Source organism: Pinus tabuliformis, chromosome 7 (assembly GCF_031772625.1).
Source record: "Pinus tabuliformis cultivar Carrire ecotype Pingquan chromosome 7, CPIR1, whole genome shotgun sequence".
NCBI classification, from domain to species: domain Eukaryota; kingdom Viridiplantae; phylum Streptophyta; class Pinopsida; order Pinales; family Pinaceae; genus Pinus; species Pinus tabuliformis.
The window spans coordinates 356628064-356640512 of NC_142293.1; positions in this window are offsets into that span (position 1 = coordinate 356628064).

Consider the following 12449-nt stretch of genomic DNA (forward strand, 5'->3'; position numbering starts at 1 on the left):
TAGAATGAAAGAAACAATATGTGGTTGCAGAGCAAGAAGAAGTAGATTTGTCATTTAACAATTGTGTTAGTGATATCTTAAATAAAAACCTTATATATGAGTTTGAAAATTGATGAAACAATGATCTAAAAGGATGAGCAAGTAGGTGCTTGCATATCAGGGGGTTCGACCCTCCTTCAGGTTGGTGCCTCTAGCAAGTTGGTGCTTACAAATAGTGGGAATTGGTGCTTGCAAAGAAAAGGGGGTTGAAGCCTCTACTAGGTTGGTACCTACATAACTTGATGTAATATGGATTTAAAGCTTTCATTTACATCATAATAAAAAGGAATTTGTGTTTTTCTCCCATATGGGTTTCCACGTAAACATCTTGTGCTCAAATGTTATGTGATTGATGCATTTCTATATTGTTGATCATGATTGATTGGGTAAATAATTGTTAAAAGTTTTAAAATACTGATTAACTCCCCCTCAATAGTTTCATGGTTTTCAACACAGGCACATATATAAATATAAATAATATTACTTGAATTTATAAGACTATCAATATTGACTTCAATTTGTATATTTTACAAGGCTATCAATTAATGCATGTTATGGATATTCATATATTTTTGTAAGTAGATGCATATGATTTCTATTAATAAAGAAAAGTTTTATATTGAGAGCATATAGCCTTTAACATGCCAAAAATCTTGACCTGGGAGTGCAAGCCTCCAACCAGGTAAAGAAAAATGAGCACAAATTATATCTACAACAGGTTGGAACTTGGGGGCTACAGGACCAAAGAAAAAAAAAAAACGTAAGACCAAGAGATTGACATAATAATAGATCCACGATCCATTACCAGTATTTCCATATAAAGGTCACATCGATATAACAAGAAAGTGCTCAAGAAGCAGACAAGAAAACGTGCACTTTTAGAAAAACACCATCTAAAAACTTGCATGGGATGCTAAAGAACAACAGTCACTGCCCGTTTACAAAAAACAAAAACCAAATTTCATGCTAAATGTTGAAAATAGTGGTATTTTCCATCATATAGAAAACTTTTGAAAACGATAGAAAGTGTACCACAACATATTGTAGGCAAGTGAAGTCCATCACACTTCCTAGGAACCTCCCTAGTCAGCAAAAAATTTCTAGAGAAAACACCAAAAGAACCTCCAAGTGATCCAAGGAGAAGAGTGCTAATCTAGCTCAAGGTAGTTAAAAAATTGAACCAGCAAAGCCCACATCAATCTGATATAATAACTGGATAAAGAGGAAAGGTATTAGTAGATGGAGCATTGATGACTGCAGGGGGATCAGTGAGCTCCTCATAATCAGAGTCAGAGACCACATATTTCTCGACCCTTCTCAAATGTGAGACTATATCATCCAGGGATAAGTGTATATTCTAGAGAAGATGTTTAATATCCTCTTATCCTACAAAATTTTTTATAATTTTTCACTCACTTATCTCTGAGAATCATGCAGAAACAATGTATCCATCTATTGGTGCACAACTAGAGAATGTAGGAAATGTAATCTTCATTTTCTGAATTTCCCTAGGTGAGGAATCCATTTGAGGCCATTTTCTCCAACCTCAGAATCAGAGAAGTAAGTGTTGTCACCAAACTCCTTTGATTGAAGGTGAATAATTTCCCTTCGTACTTCCAGAGCGACTGAATCAAAATAAGTTGCAATAGAATCCAAACCAAACAACCTTTGACAATGAGGGGTAGAACTACTCGTGCCACATCTACGACTTTCCATTCTCTGTCGAGGAGGCACACTTACAAAGAGAAACAAGTAGTCCACACAACCCCGGGAAAAACAATGACCAATAGGACAAACAAAAGAACAAAACCCAGACTCTTTGAATCTCGAACAAAGCACAATTAGGTCATCCCCTAGAATCCACAATTGGAACCCAAGAACAATAAGTGTTGAACGAACCCGACAAGCTGTAGGAATACACCCTTGAAAGCCCCATAAGGGGTACTCAACATAGACATAGGGAAACTGCACTATGAGGTTAAAAGCCCACTCCAAGTTAAGATAGACCACAAACTCAACAACTATAATATGTGATGGGATGAAACAAAACGAGTTGTGCCTGAAACTTGTGACGTGCCAATTTCCCAATACAAAATTAAGCTAGAATTGATAGATACAAAAGGCATGAAACCCCAGAAAACTAAATTACACTACTAAATTGAAAGGTAAACTGATGTTACTAAAACCATACAAAAAAATTACCAAAATATTTATATTTTTAATATCTTAATAACACCTAGTAAATACAAAACCTAGTCATTTATTTTTGGTAGTACATTCAACTCTTTATGTGAATCTTACCACTGAATCCTTTTAAGTAAACATATTATCTCAAATATTGAAGAAATGGAATAGGTTATCATTATATAAATTCCATTTTGTACTCTAAAATCCATCACTTTCTAAAACTACATGAAAGCAAATTATATTTTTAATCCCTACATTTTCCAACAACGATAAGATGATCCTAAGATATCTCTCAACCACATGCTAAAGAGGATCCTAAATTCGTCATTTTATGCTTTTTCTATACACATAAGCCTCGGTCTTGAAAGATTATTAATTTTTATTGACCTTAATTTGCTAGAAGATGTAACCATAAAGAGTCCCTAAAACATAAATCATCTCTTTTGTTTCCCTTTTATCTCATTAAGATTTGATTGAAGTTACCATGTAGGAACTATTCCCGTGAGTATTGTATACATTGACAAAGCTTCAATCATTGCATTTTGGTAAGGAGGTTACCTCTTCTTGGTTTCTCACTACTTGACTTTAAAGCCCTTAGTCACATATAATGACTTAGTAATGATTTGACAATGATTTAGTAATCAATTTTGCCTCAAAGGGGGAGCCATACATTGATAGCCATTTATTAATTCAAGTGGAACGCATGAATATAGTGAAGAGTGAGTTACATTGTAGTGGGTGAAGTAGGTTATTAATTCAATTGGAACGTACGAGTATAGTGAAGAGTGAGTTATAGTGTAATGGGTGAAGAAAATTCAAACACGAAGGAAGAAATAAGGTGGCCTTCAATGGGGCTTCCCAAAAGTTGCTTCATCATAAATTGGCCCTTTTTCTTGAGTATAGGTAGTCTCTTCATAGATATGCATGTGTTTTCCTTTCTTTGAAGAAGATTGTTTTATTGGATAGGAGTTGTGTATTATCTTATGCTATTTAGAGTGGCAATATTTTCATGTAATTATTACTTGAAATATTAACACAAGAAAATATGGGGTTGGCAACACTTATTATTGAGGAACAAATCGAGGCATGGGAATGAAGGGAGATTATGATGGCACTTTTCTTGTATTTGATAGTTTTGGTTTTGTCTATATAGGATAGGATTATCATAGTTTTTGTGTGTTTTATTTTATTTAATTTTTTAGTACTTTAGATAAGATTGATGAAGAAAAAATTAACTTCAATAAAAAAATAAACAATAATAAAATATATTTTCACAATTTAAATCACTCTTAGCACATCTAAGAGTTATCATGTCGATTTGTCTACACCTAGTAAAGACATCTAAGAAAATTGGGCCATTGTGAAGAGCTTATACAATGTTTTATTTGAATATAGGAAGAGGGTCTATGATAAAGTTGAAATGAATACTTCTAAACAAATAAAATTTAATGCACAATTCCAATATTTATTTATGCATTTGAATTTGTATACATTTTGATATTGAAAAAATAAGTAACTTAAAAATGTAATTTAGTATGCATTTTATAAATATGCAAACTAGCACAACCACATTAATAAATGTGGTTAATATAAGTTGATAGGCGTACATCAAACACATACACAATCATATTAGTAAATATGGTTTATATATGCCTATATCATTAATATTATTAGCGAATATAATTTTTAATTTTTAAACAACAATGTGAAATTATATTTCTACATATTAAACATTGAAAGCATTTCAATTAACTTTAAATGCTATATATTTTTTTTGAAATGCACCATACAACATTATTCACTTTCGCTATGTATACTTACTAAATATTTGAAAAAACAATTCACATCTTGTTACATATGTTTTTGGCTTTGTGGGATGCCAAACCATAGTATTTTAAACATAGTCAAATCTACATTATAGTAACATCCATTTTTTAAATCAAATATTTCTATCATTGTCCTTCATCCAATTTACTAAATCATTCTCATTCTTTATATTATTTTGGCATAGGTTTCATCTTTTCTCCTCGATTGAGGTATCTTATATGTTGCTCGCTAAAAACATTTTCATTTACATTCTTCAATAACACATCAAGTAGACATTTATAGCTTGTTAATATTGCTCCCAACAAGTTACTATGAGGATCACTCATGAGTACAAATTATCAATTTGCAAAGTTCAATAATAGCCTAATTGGAAATTTTGAAAGTCAACTATTGTACTACATACTTCAAAGCCCATCAATTATAGTTCACAAATATGTGGATTCTTTGGTGTGGAATCAACTCAAACATAACCATGATTCGTTCTCTTTTCTCTTATTAGATTTTTTTTTCTCAATCTTGACAAAAAATAATGTTTGAGGTTGTCAAGGAGAAACTGTAAGGCAATTGAAGTTGAGCAGAGGATGGCAATTTTATCCTTCACTAATGATTCTCTCTTTGTTTTTTCTTAGTGTTTGTGTTTCACATTTGTTCTCTTGTGTTACATGTGTCCACCACCCATTTCCCTCTTGTATAATTTTGATATCGGAGTCTTACAATCCTAGATCAAAAGTAGAATTATTAATTTTAGTGATAATCTATGAAGCCAAAATAATACAAAATTTTGAAACTAAAGCAAATTCAAAATTTTGCTAAACCAAGAATGAAAATACAAATTTTTGCTAAAGCACAATGCTTATTATAGTATGTACTACTAGGTTGGGTATATGTATCAACTGTAGCTTGATTATTATAAGTTGTATCCTTTGTTAACAATTTTGTTACTCTTGCCTATCTTTCTAGGTCAATAACTTTTGATCTTGCTTGGTTTATTGGCTAAAGTTTTAATGATCTCTTTTCTATTTGCATAATTTATCCTATTCTATTTCTATTTGTACAATTTGTCCATATATAATTGTCTAATTAATCTTTATAATGGTGAAAATAAATTTCGTTCAAAATTGCAAGACACTAGTATGTTGAATTTGATTTATTTAAGTAAAAAAGTCATTTCCTTGCATTTTAATGTGTGCAATTGACACCAATGTTGTTTGGGTACCCTGCATGATTCAATGGTTATGCGCCATATGAAGTAGCATTCATTAGCTGCATTAAGAAAGCAATTTTGACGAGGTAGCTAAACCCCATATAAGGTCATCCTTGTGCAATATCATATACAAATTTATAGAAATACAAATACAAAAATTACAATAGAGGATATGTAAACATAAACATATATGTCACAGTTCCTCATTTGTTACTTCAATTTAATGGATTCAACTATGAAATAATTTGGAAGGAAGAGACATACAAAATGTATTTTAATCTTCCTAGAACCTTCAGGTATAGCTTCCAACTTTGGCCTCCATGAAGATACCTAAACTCTACTATTGTGATAAGATCCCTAGACCTCCATTATTTGGCTTAGAAATGACCTATAAGATCCTGGTTGTGACCTTCAGAAAACAATTTGTTATACTTCTTCGCTGAAACCGAGATCTTGATTGACAAACAGAGAGAAGTGTTTTCAAATAATTTTGAGTATCTAGTAGTATTTTGTGAACATACACAGACGAAAGGTAAAATGAAACACATAGACGGAAGGGAAGCCTCTTCTTTTGTTCAAGCGCTCAACAATGGAAGTAAAGGATATGGTGCTTAATTCAAAAAGACTACAACAACTTGCAAGAAAACAATATTTCTGAAAACTTTGGTTTGAAACTGAAAAACGATTCAAACATTTTTCATCCCTTCAATTAGATGGTGTATTCAACTAAGAACATTTCATGATTATGAAATCCAAACCATCTATATTTTTTTATTTGTAAAAGAATTGAAATTCCTCGAGCCCAATTACAATATAAGCAATGCCTATTGGCATAGTAATTTATTTCTTAATTTTTTTACAATTGATCTCTATTTAGAATGTAGTAAAAAAATGCTTAGTCTAACTATTATATATTTTGATTTTTTAATCCAAATCCAATAATACAATTTTCAATCAAATTATAATTTTTCATTATTTAGACTAGAATTTTAAATACATAAATAAATTTAATATCTTAAAAAACTCTAAAAATACCAAATATAGTAAAATAGTAAAACTACACACTTCAAACTTATAAATTCAATAAATTTATATCGAATATTCAATAATATTAATAAAAAAATATAAAAAAGCCAAAACATGAAAAATTAATATTTTCCCCAAATTTATAAATCGACAACAACAAATAAATAAATACATATAAGTATATAATAAAATCAAAAGTAAAATAAAATCAAAAGTAAAGGGAGCATACTATATTCGTAATGTATTCAAAATTCTAGGGCACCTTCATGAATGTGTAGGCCCTCCCTACATGGACGACCAAAATATTCCATTGGGGGACCCTATTCTTTACATTGACATCTCTTGCTTACGGTTATTCTTCAACTTCACCACTAGGGCAACCGGACGGTCCACTTCCACGTGATGTTAGATGGACGATGACGTGGTGGGCCGCGGGCTACTATGTATGTATGACACTGTGGTGGCCACGTCATGCATCGATATTCTGCGATGTGGATGGGCATACATCAATTGAGACATGGTACCTTCCTTCTCTAGTATAGTTCCCCCCAATAATACTCACGCTGTGACACGTCATTCCAGCTGTTTCGCGAAAATAAATTTAAATGGATAATCCTCATTTCCACAAAATCCACTTCCCAAAATATAGTGCCCTGCTTCCGAAATAAAAAGCAGCAAATATTTATTCTTTTCATTGTATTTGCCCATATGTGTAGCAAATTCCGCAATCTAGGAATAGAGTCCCAAGGATTGTTAGCTCCCTAAACGGGCAAAAGCCTTTAATTAGGTATTGGAAAATCTAACTCTAATCTAATGGGACTAAAAGAGAAAGTTAGTTGAGCTAGAAAAGGAACACAAGCAGTTAAGAAAGAGAGAGTTAGCACTAAAACGAGGAAGTCAATGGAAGGAATAAAAACAACCAATAAGAGGGGTAGGAGCCAGTTGAGGAAATAACAACAAATAAGAGGGGTAGGAGTCAGTTGAGGGAATGAAAACAACCAATAAGAGAGGTGTAGGAGTCAGTTGAGGGAATAAAAGCAACCAATAAGAGAGGTGTAGGAGTCAGTTGAGGGAATAAAAGCAACCAATAAGAGAGGTGTAGGAGTCAGTGGAGGGAATAAAAACAACCAATAAGAAATAGAAGGAGATGATATATTTATTTTTATTTTTAAATAAGTTTTGATAAGATATTTTTTAGGATAGAAATTTGAGGGAATAAAAACAACTAATAAGAAATAGAAGGAGAAGATATATTTATTATTATTTTTAAATAAGTTTTGGTAAGATATTTTATAGGATACAAAATAAGAGGCATATTATAAGAGATATATAAATAAAATAAATAAAATAACTAATAATTAAAGAAAAATAATAAAATGTGATTGTGAGAATCTATGAAAACCATGATTATGAATATTACTTTTTCATCGAGATGCTTGTGCTAAAGTTATTTTTGAGAAATGATATTGCAATAACTGTAAAAGAAGGACAAGGCCAAACATCTTAATTAACAAAATCAAAGAATGAAAGGAGCTTGAAAGCTAAATAGAAAAAAAGGTATTAATTGTAACTGTGTCTAAGATGATTGAAGGTTCAAGGAAATGACTTATCTAAGCTAGCCCAAGAGCATGGAAGGTCAAATGTGAGGGCAAGATCAAAAGTGAGATGTCATTTCGAGAGAGTTTTGGCATATGTGAGAATATAATTAAAAACAATTAGGATTAATGGTTAGAGCAACTTAAATAGATCAAGGAAAGTCAAAGCGACATTACTAATTATAGCGTTGACCACTAAGGTGGGAGGTCCTATTGTGGAAACCAAATAATGAGTTTATAACCCTTGTATCATAGGCAAGTGTGCTATACTGTGAAGATTTTAGATAAAATATTTCTAATATTTATACCACAAGAATAAATGAACTACAAGAAATAAGTGCAATATGGTTAACTAAAAAATAGATTGCACACACCAAAAAAACTTAAGCTAGGGTAAAGTATAACTAATCACCTTAAAGATTGTCTTAATGAATATTGACCATTTTGGGACCCAAGGGAGGTTCCACAACTAACAACGAGCCTAATTAGTGGCATATTAAACTTAATAGGGATCTAAAATAAGAAGATGGTCTCAAATGAATAAACCAAAACACATTACAATAGACAAACATGCGACTAAAGAGGACACAAACAAAAGTGGGGACCCTACCATGGCAATCAACATCAAATGGGGAATCACAATCATGGATTTGGACCAAGGCAAGGGACTCTAAAGGAGAATCTTGAACACACTATGAATAATTTCTAGGATGGATATGAGTACCTTGGTGTTGTCCTAAGGAAAGTTATGTATGGTTAATGCACCATATATTACCCCACACACCATTTGAAGGGATATGTATGTGGTTGTTACAAAGTGTAGAAATAATATACTCCATCTACTTCCATTGAGAGCCATCCTTCACAAGCACTATATGATCCAATAGATTGATTATGGCCAAACTCTCGATATTTTTGATCCCATACAATGATTCCATTTTGGACTTGGCTCATGCTAGACTTCACAAATATATCCAAAACATTTCTAATTATTTCTTCAATTCTTAGCATCCATAAGAGGACAGAAATATTCCAGGTACACCCCCACGTAGTGTTGTAATGATAAACATTAGGGTTGGATCAAAATCTAAGAACAATGATTTGACAAAGAGGCCATCTTTGCCCAAAAACCATGGTCCTAATGCCAAGGCTATTTTGAGGTCTTCAATATTTAAAATGAAAATAATGAAAAATACATTAAAGCAAGAGATTCCCTCAAGTTGTCTAGTTGGAGTTAATATAGTGGAAACAAGTTCATGATTTTGGCCACTGTTGGGTCCTTCATTTTGAGGAATTGATTTTTATCATGTTTTGACGTTGACCACATTTTGACCAAAGATAACCATTGGAAAGTCACGGAGAAGACATCCGGAGAAGGAGAAGGAACCTACGAAAGATTGGCAGTTGTAGAGGATCAGCCAGAGATATCAGGGCACATCCAACCATAGTCTAGCCCAAAATATTCACTAACAATTGAGGAAGCAATCACAACCAAGTAACAAAGGCAACTGAAAAGAGAAGGACGCAACATCTGAGGAGGAAAGCAGTAGTTCAGGTGAACGTAGTGTTTAAAAGGCCGAAGGAAAGGCTAGAGAGAGGGAGAGAAAAGGGTACGTAAATGTTGTCACAAAGCCTACTAAGTCCGCATGATTCTATAATCTCCTGGTTATATGCTAACTTATATTTCTAGTATATGTAAGGCTTCTAAGCTGAATGTACTCATGTAACAATGTCCGATATTAATGAAAAAGGAAGCTATAGGGATTCTTGAGAGTCTTCTCGTATCAAGTTTATGGGCCCCCTTTTAAAATTTTTGTTATGAATGCATATGTGTGTTATGTGTCCTTAGAATAATTAAGCTATTGCCTTTGGCACTGATTGCATGTCTGATGTCTTGGCCCTGAGTTTAACGAGTGTTGGGTGCTTTGTATGATTTCCTTCAATGCCTAATTCCAGTCCCTTAGCCAAGTAAGGTTGCGGTCCGCCTCAAGTGAGACGCCTTATTCTCTTGAGTAAGGTGAAAATTCCAGTGCTACGCTAGACTACGACAAAGCGTTTGTTGGCCCCTATTCCTAAACCCAGGGTCTCAACCTGTTCATCATTCTTTGCCAACAAATGGTTCCATTGTCGGGACCTAAAAATTTCCAAAGGGGTCTAGAATATGGTGTTGAGGATATTTAAGAAGGATCTGCAAGATTGGTGGCATGAACAAGTAGAGCGGTTTGCTTCTCAATAAGCTCAGCTCCATCGTCGAAGGGTGAAGCGTTGAAGGAAGAAATTATGTATGTGAAACCTGCAAGCAATCGATACGAGATATTTTGGTGCAAGTTACCAGAGGATCTCTACAATTGGTTGTGAAGGCTGCAGATAAAAGAAAGTAATAGTGGCTAGATCCAATCTCCTTGTAACTGGACTCAAGCTAATATTTTTGAATTACATTGGCTCGACACAGATCTGACGCAAGCTGTCGACTTCTGGGTGTAGACCTGTTAGGTCCCTATACTACTAGTGTAACCCCTTATTGTTATTAGTAAAACCCCCTTATTATATTTTTGTGCCCATGTAGTCCCCATATTGTTATTATTGTGCCCCATAGAAGCCCACTATTGTTATTATTGTGCCCTTACATTATTATTGTTATGTCGGCTTTGATTGTATTATGACCCTTAGACTCCTATATATAGAAAGGAGGTCTTGTCATTTGTATCATCTAAGAATTGTTCATTTGTGTAATGTAAAGGAGGTTTCTCCCTCGAAGAGGCTTATTTCTAAGGCATTCATCTATCTTTTCTATCTTTTTGTGTGCTGGTTTCATAACATTTGGTATCAGAGCTTTGGATTCTAGGGTTTCGCTGCTCCAAACAGGTCATCATGGTATTTGTGCTATAAATTTTTTTCTGCGACGTTTTATAAGCTAAAAAAAACCAATTTGAGAATAAATCAACCGCTTGTCCAAATTTCAGATCTTGTCTCGCTATATTTTCAGATATATGATATGAGGAAGTTAGGGTTTTTGCAAGCTTCAGAATGTCATCTAAAACAGGTCATCATGGTATTTTTGCAATAACCTTTTCGCTACAAAGTTTCAGAAGCTAAATAAAAAACCCATTTGAGAAGAAATCGTTCTAAATCTCAGGGTCCGAATTTCAAATCTTGTCTTGCTATATTTTCGGATATATGATCTGAGGAAGTTAGGGTTTTTGCAGACTCCCAAATTACATCCTAAACAGGTGACCTTGGGAAAATCGTCATAACTTTCTCTCTGAGCAAAAAAATGAAATTTCATAAGAAGTTATAGAAAGAGGATGGACTTTAGTTTTCTGTGCATAGTTTTTAGATCCGAAGGTCAAAATAGTGACATGTGGCACGTTGTACAAGTTCACTTTACTAAAACATTATATAATCAGGTCATCTTAGGAAATTGGGCATAACTCTTTCTTGGAGAATCAAATTCTGATCAGACTTGTGGGGTTAGAAAGAGGACTCAGAGGGCTATTGTAGGAGACAATTTCAAAACTTTGAGATCTGAAAGTACAGAGTTACATTCATTTCAAGATTGAGCTCCTAAGATCAAGAAAAGGCGATATGAGGAAGTTTGATGGAAAGGATCTAGTAAATTGGATACTATAGATGGAGCAATATTTTGATCTACATGGTGTACCATTGTTACAGAAGGTATGTATTGCATCTTCATATTTAGAACCGGATCAATTTCTATGGTGTAAAGGGCTTTGTTCTCGTAAACAACTTGTTACGTGGTCAATTTTCACGGAGGAAGTGATAGCACATTATGAGGATACAAAGAGCAACACATTCTTTAGAGTAACACCACAACAATTGGAAGAAAAAAGACAAAAAGGGCTTTGTTACAAAGTGGAAAGAAAAATTATGGCAACAAGGACGTCTACCCCTCACAACTATAGAGATGGAAGTGTTGTTTCTCATAGCCTTCCACAACCTACAAGGGTTACACCACAAAAATTGGAAGAAAAAAGATAAAAAGGGCTTTGTTACAATTGTGATAACAAATACATTAAAGGTCATAAGTGTGCTGAGAAGAAATGATTTTACATTGATTGTGGAGAGGAGGAAGAAAATGATCAAGAAACGTTAAAAGAAGAGTATATACACCAGGAACCAACCCTAGAGAAAGAAGAAATGAATCCGACCATATCTTGTAAAGCATTGGAAAGAATTATCACTCCTAAAACTCTCAAGATAGAAGGACATATCAAGAAGAAAAGGTTCAAGAAGTGAAAGATGACATCGAGAAAGAAGAAATGAATCCGACCATATCTTGTAATGCATTGGATGGAATTACCACTCCTCAAATTATTAATATAGAAGGACATATCAAGAAGAAAAATGTTCAAGAATTGAAAGATCACATTGAGTCTCAAGAAATCAATCCCACCATATCTTGTAATGCATTAGAAGAAATTACCACTCCTCAAACTATCAAGATAGAAGGACATATCAAGAAGAAAAAGGTAAGAGTGTTGATTGAATCGGGCAATAACCCTAATTTTATTGATTGTAAGATAACCAAGGAATTTATTTGCTTCCTATAT